We start from the raw sequence: 14,040 nt of genomic DNA on the forward strand, positions 1-14,040 counted from the left end.
GGGGGGGGAACGACGTCAATGCAGAGTGACCAGCTTGCCCCCAATCAATGCAGAGTGCCACAGCATTGCCCACAATAAATGCAGAGTGCCACAGTAATGCCCCCAATAAATGCAGAGTGCCACAGCATTGCCTACAATAAATGCAGAGTGCCACAGCAATGCCCCCAATAAATGCAGAGTGCGACAGCATTGCCCCCAATAAATGCAGAGCGCCACAGCAATGCCCCCAATAAATGCAGAGTGCCACAGCAATGCCCCCAATAAATGTAGAGATGCCAGCGTGCCACCTTTCAATGCAGAGTGCCAGCGTTCCCCCTGTGAGACCCGTCCATGCACTTACCTCACTTCTCTTCAGTTTAGTCCCCGGCTTCCCGCGTCTCCTCAGTCCTCCCGCGGCGCCTCCTCCTAGGCCAATGGCGTGGGGTTTACCTTCCGCTCCCTGATTGGCCAGGAGGAGGATCAGTGTGACAATCGCAAATTTTCATTCGCTATTGTCACACAATGGGCGGGCTCGGGGGGGGGGGCGCAATGCTCTGTGCCTCGGCCGCCACAGTGAAATCATTTAAAGTTCCTCGGGAGGCCCGGTACTGTTTGATCCACGGACCGGTAGCGGTCCGCGGCCCGGGGGTTGGGGAACACTGCTGTAGGCAGGCAAAGAGTCTGAAGGTAAAAAAACACCAGCATGAGAAAGCTGGTTAGCGTAAACACATCTGCAGCACTGGATTAAATTCTGCATGGGGATGAGCGCTAACAATTTCACAGTCTGGGTAGCCACAGACTTTAAAAGCACTTCTAATATATTTATATTTGTCATTATCTCTGCACAGTGTTTGCAGTGGGTGGTGAGAGTCAGAAAGCAGACAGACACCTATTAGAACTAAGAAAGCTGCTTTGATAAGCAGAGAAATGTCTTCAACATACAATAACACAACCGGTGCAATTTATTCTTAAGCCTGGTACACACTTTTTTTTTTCGTTCAAGCCAGCGGGCTGAACAAAAAGAAAAACAGATTGCAGTTTCTACTGTACTGGCTGATTTTGGACAATATTCAGCCAGTGTGAACCAAACATTAGCTAAACTAAGATCTGCATAAAGGTTAAAGCTTCACCCAAACAGTTCCTCTTTACTTTTAAGGACAGTTAAACTGTAAAATACCAGCAGATATAGTACTTTAACTCAGTTCAGTGTCATTAATTATTTGATGTACAGTATTGTTTCACATGGCTGCAGAAGTACCCAAATCTCTGTAGGTATTAGCTTCCTATAGCTGCATTCACAACACTAACACATACTGTAGATTGAGGGTCAGTACAGGCTCCAAAAACTTTGGAAAATGCTCCCCTAACACTGAAAACATTGACAAAAAAGAGGGGCGAGCACTAAGATAGACTATATCAGTGTGCTGCAGTTTTTTTTTTTTTTATTGTCCAATCAGAGGCGGACTCATGTCCAGGCTTGCATTAAAGTGGTTGTAAACCTCAGACATGAAATATGAAGGAAGCATATCCCATAGTGTGAACCTGTCTCAATTTAGGGAATCAAGTGTAATTTCTCTCTGCTGCTTCATTCCCATGGTATCAGCACGAGTCAATTCTGACAGGTTTTCCAACACCAAGAGAAGGTGACGGGGAGGCAGCTCCAGCACACAGCACGTGATTGACAGCCTCCTCTGTTTCTGCATGCAGCGTGAAGGGTGTGTGCCCTTCCCTCCAATCAGTTTTCAGCTCTTCTCACTGAGTGCAACTTTAGCTCTCCACCCCCTGCTTTCTGGAAGCTCAGACACGTTGTATAAATTCTGCACTTCAAGATATCTGCAGATAAACAGGTACAACTTATGTAGGAGGATTTTTTTTTATCTCTGTGTATCAGTGTATCATCCCAAGGCCAGTTACTTCTACTACTTTACAACCACTTTAAAACAGAATTTCAATCAAGGTTGAGTCCAGCTGGTTTGTCTCCTATAATTTGTACAAAAAAATAAAAAAATAAAAGGACGACCAACTGAATTTGCTCTTTAACTAGTCTCACCTGCATGGAGGTCCAGAAGCTGACTGTGCTGTCTGGATCATAAGCCAAACAAAAGCCTAAATATTTGGGCATTTGCACTAACTTAAGAGACCAATAAATGGTTTGGTAGATATTACAATACACAGTTGAAATGCATGTACATTTTTATTTGCTAGAATTTCAGTACTTACATTTCCAGTTCCTATAGAAGAACATCACACAATACCTTGCCAACATAAAAGATTTGTGACTCACAGGCTCTGCCACTATGAACAAACATAAGGCTTGATTTCTTGCCCGATTCCAGGGACACAAATCTCAGATGAAAATAGCATATTGTTGTGCTTCCATTCATTGGTGCTACTCAAGGCCTCTGCCGTTCAGTCATATCATTATGACTGAACAAAGCCAATTTACAGTACACAGTCTACAGGTCAAAAAAAAAACATGCCTTTAACTAGGGAAAATATGTTCTTCTTAGAAACAGAACAGCACCTCCAAATTCAGAAGCAAGCCCTTTTCTAGGCAGTGAAAGGAATGGGGCTTTTGTGCTAATTATTTCCAAAGAACCAAAGTAAGCCTACACCCACAGAGATCAAGGTATGGGAGCCCAGAACAGTCTTGAAGCAGACCATTGCAGAATGCTTTGTATTTTTTTCTGTAGTAGCTCCAACTTCTACTACACTGATTGCCAGCTACCCCAGTGGACCCTGAGATACGAGTCATGCATATTTTTTCATTGATCCAAGCTGGGCCAATGTAACCAATGCAAGAATGATCATACCTGGAGTTCCGCTTTACGTTTGGAGTAAAGTTTCGCTTAGAGCCCCCCAGACACATTACAAACTGACTGTACAACCTTTTTGCATTCTCCTTTAGATTACGAGGACCTAACTAAACTACACAATTAAGGCAAACTACTTCTGTCAGACAATGTTGCATCTATATTTAGGGTGTAACATGCAAAAAGGTTGCAAGGGAATGAGAACTCATGTTTCCCATATTTAGTCCTGTCTGTACTGTGTGAGCAGATTTCTTCATGACTTTTAAAAAGGGATGAACAGGACTTTGTTGTAATTAAAGATTTCCAAGTCTGGCTGGCTCCTTGGGGGGGGGGGGGGGGGGGGGGAGATTTACTAAAACTAGAGCAGGCAGAAATCTGGAGCAGCTAGGCATAGTAACCAACCAAGGCATAGTAACCAACCAACTTATATCTTCAGCTTATTAAGTTAAAGTGTTTGTTACCCTAGAAAAAAAAAAACAGGTACTTTTTCCTTAAAGCATGTTATACAGCTCAGTGTTTGTGCTGTGTCATTTGGCCCTCTGTAACACCTAAAAAACTGGCTGATCCTGCCAGTTTCTACCCTCCCCTCTGTACACTGACCACGGCATATCATGGCTGTTGAGCCCTAACAGCGTAGTCAGTGTACATGCCTCCGTTTTCTGCAGCCCTGCTCTGTCTTCTTTGCCCTCCTCCCCCCTCCTGCTTTGTCAGCGCCCGCCCCTCCACACCTGCTGCTCTCATATTTATTATAAAATAATGGAATCCACTCTGCATTAGAACACTAAGTGCTCCTGTGCCTGACTCATATCACAGCGGCTTTCAGCGATCACGTAACCACTTGACTTTTGCTCTGCTCTCTTCGCCTCCTCCCTGGCTGACGTCAGCTGTAGTGCTCGGGCCTGCCCACTGGAGCTGTCAGCCCAGCAGAGAAGAGAGCTGAAGGATCAGCTACTCGCTGGGAGCCGCTGTGATATGGGTACAGATTGGCATATTTTTCTATAAGACTGGCACAGGAGCACTTTGTGTTATAATACAGAGAGGATTAGATGATTTTATAATGGTGGCTTAATAACCACTTTAAAGACATAGTTCACCTTTACAGGTAAGAGAGGTCTATAGAAAAAAAAAAAAAAAACTGTGAAGCTTTGGCCAAAGTTGATTAATGGGAGTAGGCAATTTACATACATTCTGAAGCCTGAGTGAAAAACTCCCAGAGATTGCATCATCTCATCCTGCCTGGTTTCTAGGACATTGCTAAGTTACTCCCAGCTCTTACTGTTCACCTCAACATTCACAGGTGCAAGCTCTCAAACACTGAGCTCAGAGCTACTCTGCCAGGGAAGAGAAAGTGCATGCAAAGGGGACTTCAGCTGCAAAAGTTTTATTGGATTTTTGGTTTTCAGTGTACAGTCCGAGGACGCTCACTCTTGTGATGGTGGAGGTGAACAGTAAGGGCTAGGAGTCTCACAGCAATGTCCTAGCAACAAAGCAGAACAGGATGATGCGATCTGTTGGAGTTTTTCAGTCAGGCTTCAGAAGGTACAAAAATGGCCTAACGGCCATAGGAAAGGCTTTATTTAACTTTTCTAAAAGCTGCACTTGTTTTTATTTGCAGGCACCCTTTACCTGCACAGGCAGTTTTTGCTGAAGGTGAACTAGGTCTTTAAAGCTTTGAAAATGCAGGCTAAAAGCGGATTGCCATGCACCTTCTCCCCTCGTGTGTTCAATGCACTTTAATGAAAAAAAAAAACAACACACACCTACCACTTAATATTTTGTCTTTTCATATGACCAAAAGTAACAAAAATATGAGGGGTGTACTCACTTTTGTGAGATACTGTACATATCCTAAATGGCGCTTGCGAGTTTGTTAACATGTTTTAAATAAGATGTTACCAGGAGAATACCACCATGGGCAAGTAGCCATGTGCCATTCCTTAAATGTGTGTTGTGCGATAAGATACCCTATATAAAGGGGGATCCGAAATCCATCACATCAGAGCACTTGTAACTATTGTCTTCCCTCACATTGTAAAGCGCTGCGCAAACAGTAGGCGCTATATAAATCCTACATTATAATAATAATACAGGGCGGCTTTATATGGGTGTGCTCTCACGTAGCTATGTCTGGTAATAAACCTCTAATTTAATTTAGAGGTCTCTCAGTCTGAAAGTAGATTTCCTTCAGGTATCCCAAGGTCTGAGGAACTGGAGTTAAATTCTCTATTCATTATTTAATTATATATATATATATATATATATATATATATATATATATACACACATACATACATACATACATACACACACACACTGTTGTGCTCATAAGTTTACCCTGGCAGAATTTATGATTTCTTGGCCATTTTTCTGAGAATATGAATGTTAACACAAAAACTTTTCTTTCACTTATGGTTAGTATTTGGCTGAAGCCATTTATTATCAATCAACTGTGTTTACCCTTTTTAAATAATAATGACAACAGAAACTACCCAAATGCCCCTTTAAGGGCTCTTTCACACGGCCGCTCCGTGTGAGAGCTCCGCTGCGGTCCTTTTTTTTTTTCTTTCCACGGAGCGGATGACATTTCTGTCATCCGCTCCGTATGCCCGCATATAATCCCATCTGTTTGCGGATGATATGCGGACATAATGTAAGTCTATGGGGGTTTGCGGATGACACCGCTGACATCCGATTTTCCTTCCTTTCTGTTTTTTGAACGGAACAAAAATAGGGTTTTGTTCAGTTCAAAAAAATGGAACAGTCTTGACATTGCCTTGCTGCGCCCATGATCGTACCCTGGGCCATGAATCCAAACGTAATCAACCTGCGGTTCTCTAGTCGGTCCTCCCCTGGGGGAAACGTGCACCCCATGTCTTCCCCCCCTTCATTTGACCTTTCCCCCTTCTCCCCCCCCCCCGTTCTTTTTTTTTATTTATTTATTTTTTTCATTTTAACCCTTTTTTTTTCTCTCCCCCTCTACCTTCTGCTTCTCCCTCCCCGCCTTTTAGGCGGCCCTTGATTATTCCCGCCCACCCAAGTATCATGGTCTCCCAGACTCCTTGGGCTCTTTGGCATTGTCCCCCGTTGGGGTGCCAAGGGGCTTTATTTGTGTTGTCATTTCGCATCTCTTATGGGAGACGACACTACAATTTAATCTCACCAATAACTTGCACTCTTCCTCCTGCTTATTAATCTACATCCCTGTTATAAGATGTTACTATGAACGATTTTGTTCCACTCAGTATTTTTATACCACAGTTGTATTATTCATTGTTACAGATTTCATATCGTTGGTACCTACTGCCATATGTTGTGCTCAATGTCGCACTTGATTGTTCACCCTTTATTCTAAATAAAAATTTTTGAACAAGAAAAAAACGGAACAGAACTGACAGGAGGAAAATCGGATGTCAGCGGATGGTATTCCGCTGACATCCGCAATGCCATAGACTTACATTATGTCCGCAAAAAAATAGGATGATTTGCGGACATACGGAGCGCCCGTGTGAAAGGGCCCTAAGGTGGCCACCCTAGAAACCTTCACTTTATTCTGCTGTAGCCAATGACCGGTTGAATTGGCCTTGTGTTTAGGATCATTGTCATGTTGGAATGTATAAGTACGTCCCATGCTCAGTTTCCGGGCTGATGAATGCAAATTTTCCTACAGCATTTTTTTTTTTTTTTTAATCCATGATTCCTCCAGTATTTTTTGATAACATACTGCATTCATTTTGCCATCATATCTGACCAAATTTCCTGTGCCTTTGTAGCTCACACAACCCCAAAACCTCAGTGATCCACCTCCATGTTAAACCGTAGGAATGGTGTAACTTTCATCATTGGCCTTATTGACTCCTCTCCAAATGTAGCGTTTATGGTTGTGGCCAAAAAGCTCAATTTTGGGCTCATCACTCCAAATGACTATGTGCCAGAAGGTTTGAGGCTTGTCTCGTAGCTGTTTGGCATATTGTAAGCGGGATACTTTGTGGCATTTTGCGTAGTAATGGCTTACTTCTGGTGTCTCGACCATGCAGGCCATCTTTCCTCCTTATTGTGCATCTTGAAAAAGCCACACCACATATTTTCAGAGAGTCCTGTATTTCACCTGAAGTTATTTGTGGGTTTTTCTTTGCATCCCAAACAATTTTCCTGGCAGCAGTGGCTGAAATTTTAGTTGGTCTATCTGACCGTGGTTTGGTTTCAACAGAACCCCTCATTTTCCACTTCTTGATTAGAGTTGAACACCGCTGATTGGAATTCTCAATTCCTTGGATATCTTTTTATATCCCTTTCCTGTTTTATACAGTTCATTTTTTCTCCTGCAGATCCTTTGACAATTCTTACGCTTTCCCCATGACTCAGAATCCAGAAACGTCAGTGCAGCACTGGATGAAAGATGCAAGGGTCTGTCAGGAGTCCAGAAACTCATTGAGCTTTTATACACACACACTAATTACAAGTAAACAGATCACAGGTGAGGATGGTTACCTTTAATAGCCATTCAAACCCCTTTGTGTCAACTTGTGTGCATGTTATCAGGCCAAAATTACCAGGGTATGTAAACTTTTGATCAGGGTAATTTGGGTAGTTTCTGTTGTCATTATTATTTAAAAAGAGTGAACACAGTTGATTGATAATAAATGGCTTCAGCCAAACACTAACCATGAGTGAAAGAAAAAAGGTTTGTGTGTTCCCATTCATATTCTTGAAAAAAATGGCCAAGAAATCATAAATTCTGCCAGGGTATGAAAAACTTATGAGTAGTGTTGAGCGAACACGGACTGTATTATTCGTGTTCGTACCGAATAATTGGATTTTTTTTACCCGAACACGGACACGGACACTTTACTGTATGTTCGGGTAAAAATCCGTGTTCGGTCGTTTTATTTCCGGGTTTTGCATGCTTTGGCGCTCTTTTCATGGCGGGCTTTCAACAGCCAATCAACAATCGTTTAACTGGTGTGCCTTAAGCCATCCCAGCCATGCCTGCAAATGTCTTAGTAGCTGTGATTGGCCGTCTGAAGCATGTGACCAAGTCTTTATAAGTTCGAGGCAGCCGCCGCAGCAGCGTCATTCTGCTGCTTAGCTAAGGGACAGAGCACACATCAATGTGCTGGCTGCTGATTAGGGAAAGATAGGCAGGAAAAAACCATTTGTGTCCGGATAGAATTGAGGGACAGGTCGGAGTGTTTAGGCAGGGCGAGTTGTAGGCATTTTAGGGATAGAGTCTGCTGAATTATAGGGTCAGTGTCTTCTACAAACTACAATCGATATTGCTGTGTGGGGGGTGGGGTGAATCTGCACTCAATCCTGATCTACGATCTCTTCTCAATCCTGTTAGGGACAGAGTCTGCTGAATTTTAGGGAAACTGTGTTCTACAAACTACAATCGATATTGCTGTGTGGTGTGGGATTGGAGATAGGCAGGTGTCAGTGATCCACATCCATTTTTCTGTGTGTGAGCTGCAGTGAACACAATCTTTTTGGGCTGCAGTGAACACAATCTTTTTGGGCTGCAGTGAACACAATCTTTTTGGGCTGCAGTGAACACAATCTTTTTGGGGTGCAGTGAACACAATCTTTTTGGGGTGCAGTGAACACAATCCTTTTTGGGGTGCAGTGAACACAATCCTTTTTGGTGTGCAGTGAACACAATCTTTGTGGGGTGCAGTGAACAAAATCCTTTGTGGGGTGCAGTGAACACAATCTTTTTGGGGTGCAGTGAACAAAATCCTTTTTGGGGTGCAGTGAACAACATCCTTTTTGGGGTGCAGTGAACACAATCTTTTTGGGGTGCAGTGAACAAAATCCTTTGTGGGGTGCAGTGAACACAATCTTTTTGGGGTGCAGTGAACACAATCTTTTTGGGGTGCAGTGAACAACATCCTTTTTGGGGTGCAGTGAACAAAATCATTTTTGGGGTGCAGTGAACAAAATCATTTTTGGGGTGCAGTGAACAATCTTTTTGGGGTGCAGTGAACACAATCTTTGTGGGGTGCAGTGAACACAATCTTTTTGGGGTGGAGTGAACAACATCCTTTTTGGGGTGCAGTGAACAACATCCTTTTTGGGGTGCAGTGAACACAATCTTTGTGGGGTACAGTGAACAGAATCTTTGTGGGGTGCAGTGAACACAATCTTTGGGGGGTACAGTGAACACAATCTTTTTGCGGTGCAGTGAACACAATCTTTGTGGGGTGCAGTGAACACAATCTTTGGGGGGGTACAGTGAACACAATCTTTTTGGGGTGCAGTGAACACAATCTTTGTGGGGTACAGTGAACAGAATCTTTGTGGGGTGCAGTGAACACAATCTTTGGGGGGTACAGTGAACACAATCTTTTTGGGGTGCAGTGAACACAATCTTTGGGGGGTACAGTGAACACAATCTTTTTGGGGTGCAGTGAACACAATCTTTGTGGGGTGCAGTGAACACAATCTTTGGGGGGGTACAGTGAACACAATCTTTTTGGGGTGCAGTGAACAACATCCTTTTAGGGTGCAGTGAACACAATCTTTGTGGGGTGCAGTGAACAACATCCTTTTAGGGTGCAGTGAACACAATCTTTGTGGGGTACAGTGAACAGAATCTTTGTGGGGTGCAGTGAACACAATCTTTGGGGGGTACAGTGAACACAATCTTTGTGAGGTGCAGTGAACACAATCTTTGTGGGGTGCAGTGAACACAATCATTGTGGGGTGCAGTGAACTCAATCTTTGTGGGGTACAGTGAACACAATCTCATACTTCTGAAGATTTGAGGGTGCTGCCTGTTCCATACTCCCCCTACTCCTCATCTAGCCTTTTAGGGGTACAAACAATAGTAATTGGGGCCTAGTGTGGTTGTGTACGTGTGATATACATACACTTTTTTTGGATCATATTTTCTATTCCGCTATTTAATCAAAAACCTTTGGGGATCAGTTAAATTGGGGGATAGTCTGTGTTGGTACGTGTGAGAGAGATCCACCTTTCCAAGTTGTTGGGGTTCATCTCATACTTCTGAAGGTTTGAGGGTGCTGCCTGTTCCATACCCCCCTACTCCTCATCTAGCCTTTTAGGGGTACAAACAATAGTAATTGGGGCCTAGTGTGGTTGTGTACGTGTGATATACATACACTTTTTTTGGATCATATTTTCTATTCCGCTATTTAATCAAAAACCTTTGGGGATCAGTTAAATTGGGGGATAGTCTGTGTTGGTACGTGTGAGAGAGATCCACCTTTCCAAGTTGTTGGGGTTCATCTCATACTTCTGAAGGTTTGAGGGTGCTGCCTGTTCCATACCCCCCCTACTCCTCATCTAGCCTTTTAGGGGTACAAACAATAGTAATTGGGGCCTAGTGTGGTTGTGTACGTGTGATATACATACACTTTTTTTGGATCATATTTTCTATTCCGCTATTTAATCAAAAACCTTTGGGGATCAGTTAAATTGGGGGATAGTCTGTGTTGGTACGTGTGAGAGAGATCCACCTTTCCAAGTTTTTGGGGTTCATCTCATACTTCTGAAGATTTGAGGGTGCTGCCTGTTCCATACCCCCCCTACTCCTCATCTAGCCTTTTAGGGGTACAAACAATAGTAATTGGGGCCTAGTGTGGTTGTGTACGTGTGATATACATACACTTTTTTTGGATCATATTTTCTATTCCGCTATTTAATCAAAAACCTTTGGGGATCAGTTAAATTGGGGGATAGTCTGTGTTGGTACGTGTGAGAGAGATCCACCTTTCCAAGTTGTTGGGGTTCATCTCATACTTCTGAAGGTTTGAGGGTGCTGCCTGTTCCATACCCCCCCTACTCCTCATCTAGCCTTTTAGGGGTACAAACAATAGTAATTGGGGCCTAGTGTGGTTGTGTACGTGTGATATACATACACTTTTTTTGGATCATATTTTCTATTCCGCTATTTAATCAAAAACCTTTGGGGATCAGTTAAATTGGGGGATAGTCTGTGTTGGTACGTGTGAGAGAGATCCACCTTTCCAAGTTGTTGGGGTTCATCTCATACTTCTGAAGGTTTGAGGGTGCTGCCTGTTCCATACCCCCCCTACTCCTCATCTAGCCTTTTAGGGGTACAAACAATAGTAATTGGGGCCTAGTGTGGTTGTGTACGTGTGATATACATACACTTTTTTTGGATCATATTTTCTATTCCGCTATTTAATCAAAAACCTTTGGGGATCAGTTAAATTGGGGGATAGTCTGTGTTGGTACGTGTGAGAGAGATCCACCTTTCCAAGTTTTTGGGGTTCATCTCATACTTCTGAAGATTTGAGGGTGCTGCCTGTTCCATACCCCCCCTACTCCTCATCTAGCCTTTTAGGGGTACAAACAATAGTAATTGGGGCCTAGTGTGGTTGTGTACGTGTGATATACATACACTTTTTTTGGATCATATTTTCTATTCCGCTATTTAATCAAAAACCTTTGGGGATCAGTTAAATTGGGGGATAGTCTGTGTTGGTACGTGTGAGAGAGATCCACCTTTCCAAGTTGTTGGGGTTCATCTCATACTTCTGAAGGTTTGAGGGTGCTGCCTGTTCCATACTCCCCCTACTCCTCATCTAGCCTTTTAGGGGTACAAACAATAGTAATTGGGGCCCAGTGTGGTTGTGTACGTGTGATATACATACACTTTTTTTGGATCATATTTTCTATTCCGCTATTTAATTTAACTGGGCCTCCATGCGAGACCTGTGTGCCTTGTTGCGCTGTTTTGAGTACTCCACCAACATGGCCAGTGGCAATGACGCCGTTCTCAGCTTAACTATCCCACTTCTATGCCTCCTTGAAAAAACAATTCGGGCGATGATGGAAGAGGATGTGGCACAGGATGAGGAGGAGGAGGAGGATGAAGAGGTAACATTTCCAAGGCTTTCAGGGCAGTCATTCGCAAGGGGCTCCGAGGGTGGGTTCCTGCACACGCAAACGCCAGGGACGCAATTGTCCAGCAGGGGCACAGTTCTGGAGGATGAGGAGGATGAGGAGGAGGAGGAGCTGGAGGAGGAGATGGAACCATGTTCACAGCAGGGTGGCACCCAGGCCAGCTCATGGCCATCACTGGTGCGTGGCTGGGGGGATACAGAGGACACGGACGATACACCTCCCACAGAGGACAGCCTTTCGTTGCCTCTGGGCAGCCTGGCACACATGAGCGATTACATGCTGCAGTGTCTCCACAACGACCGCCGAGTTGCCCACATTCTAACTTGTGCTGATTACTGGGTGGCCACGCTGCTGGATCCCCGTTACAAGGACAACGTACCGTCCTTAATTCACTCACTGGAGCGCGATCGCAAGATGCGCGAGTACAAGCGCACGCTGGTAGACGCCATGCTGCTGGCATTCCCATCTGACAGCGGGGCCACAGTGGAAGCACAAGGCAGAGGAGGAGGAGGAGGAGGTCGCCAACGCAACCAGGGCACCGCCAGCACCTCAGAAGGCAGGGTTAGCATGGCCGAAATGTGGAAAAGCTTTGTCAGCACGCCACAACAAACAGCAGCACCAGCAGCTCAGATGGAACGTCTTAGCAGGAGGCAGCATTTTACCAACATGGTGGAGCAGTATGTGTGCACACGCCTACATGTAGTGAATGACGGGTCTGCCCCTTCAACTTCTGGGTCTCCAAATTGGGCACATGGCCTGAGCTTGCCCTTTACGCCTTGGAGGTGCTGGCGTGCCCTGCAGCCAGTGTATTATCTGAACGGGTATTTAGCACGGCTGGGGGCGTTATAACAGACAAGCGGAGCCGCCTGTCCAGAGACAATGTGGACAAGCTCACGTTCATTAAAATGAACCAGGCATGGATCCCACGGGACTTTTCCGTACCTTATGCAGAATAGCAATGGATACCGACCTTACCCACCCATTGTTCCATTTTTGCTCTTTCTCACTCTTTTGGGGTGTACCCTCATTTAAAATTTTTGAAAAGAAGCAGTGTTGGCTACCTCGTCCTCCTCCTCAGGGCCAGATTAATGTAGGGGCTATTGGAGCTGCAGCTCCAGGCCCCTACCTTTTATATAGGCCCCGGGTTGGCCATATTCACTGTTACCGCTCTTCTGTCACTTGTAAACACAGAAGTCTGGCTTCTATGCTCGCTTCCCCAGGCAGCACCCTCAGAACCTCCCCACACAGCGTGAAGGCCGGACAAGGAGGGACAGTTGGCGATGCATGGATGTGTTTATGGGCTTCAGAGACAGCATCCCATGTTGAATTAGGCATGCATGGCTGCACCCTTCCTCCTCTGGGTGCATGGCAAGGCACGGCCCTTAAGGCCCTTCAAAATCCTCAGCACCAAGCCCATGATGCTGTTAATCCGGCCCTGGTCCTCCTCCACCGCCGCTTCCACCTACACCGCCCATAGGTGTGCGCAGCCTATTGCATTAAGGTGTGCACCCCAAAGTTGAAATACACATGCATGTGTTTGCCAGCAGGGAGAGTAATGTATCGGGGCCATGTACCTGTAGGCAAGGAGAAATAGAGCAGAGCAGGTCCCAGGGAGATCTTTCCCATCTCCTCACTGGCAATGCTATGTGCCCTAGGTGATTAGGGTGTGCCCAGGCACCCAGCACACCCTGTGCGCACGCCTATGTCACCGCCACATCCACCACCACCTCAACCTCCCTCCTACTCCATATGGGCCTCGTCCTTCAGAGATGAAGAAGAACATTGTTTTATTTTTCTGTTTTTTTTTTTTGTTGTTTTAAGTTATTTCCCTATCCACATTTGTTTGCAGAGCACTTGCCATGCTCTTAATTACGTTTTGCTGCCATTTGCAGCACTCTAGCCCTTTCCTTTGGTGTTTTAGAGCTATTTTAGTGCCTTAAAGTTCGGGTCCCCATTGACTTCAATGGGGTTCGGTGTCCGGGAAAAGTTCGGTAAAAGTCCGGGACACGGACCCGGACTTTTTTTTAAAGTTCGGCCGAACCCGAACACGGACATCTAGGTGTCCGCTCAACCCTACTTATGAGCACAAGTAAGTGTGTGTGTGTGTGTGTGTGTGTGTGTGTGTGTGTAGTTTCTCAAATTTGATTGCAAAAGTTGAAATATACTTTAAATTTAAAAGGTTATCTCTAGCTTTGTACCTGGATAAAAAAGACCCTTCTTAACAGGACTAAAAAAAAAAACCCTTCTTAACAGCCTTCCTGCCTATGCTATGGATCTTATTTGATCGGTTTTCAATCATCGACCATTGCCAGTGTACAGATCAATGCACGGGCCCGTAAACTGTGTAGAAGCCTAATCT

The 14,040-nt window shown here is 44.7% G+C and overlaps 1 protein-coding gene across 7 annotated transcripts in view; it reads right to left on the bottom strand.

Annotated features, from left to right (window-relative positions):
• The window catches only part of CNOT4 (CCR4-NOT transcription complex subunit 4), a 218,867-nt gene that overhangs the window by 116,393 nt on the left and 88,434 nt on the right, over window positions 1-14,040 (bottom strand). The window lies entirely within an intron of this gene.

This window comes from Pelophylax lessonae, assembly GCF_965119305.1.
Source record: "Pelophylax lessonae genome assembly, chromosome: 4".
Classification (NCBI taxonomy): Eukaryota; Metazoa; Chordata; class Amphibia; order Anura; family Ranidae; genus Pelophylax; species Pelophylax lessonae.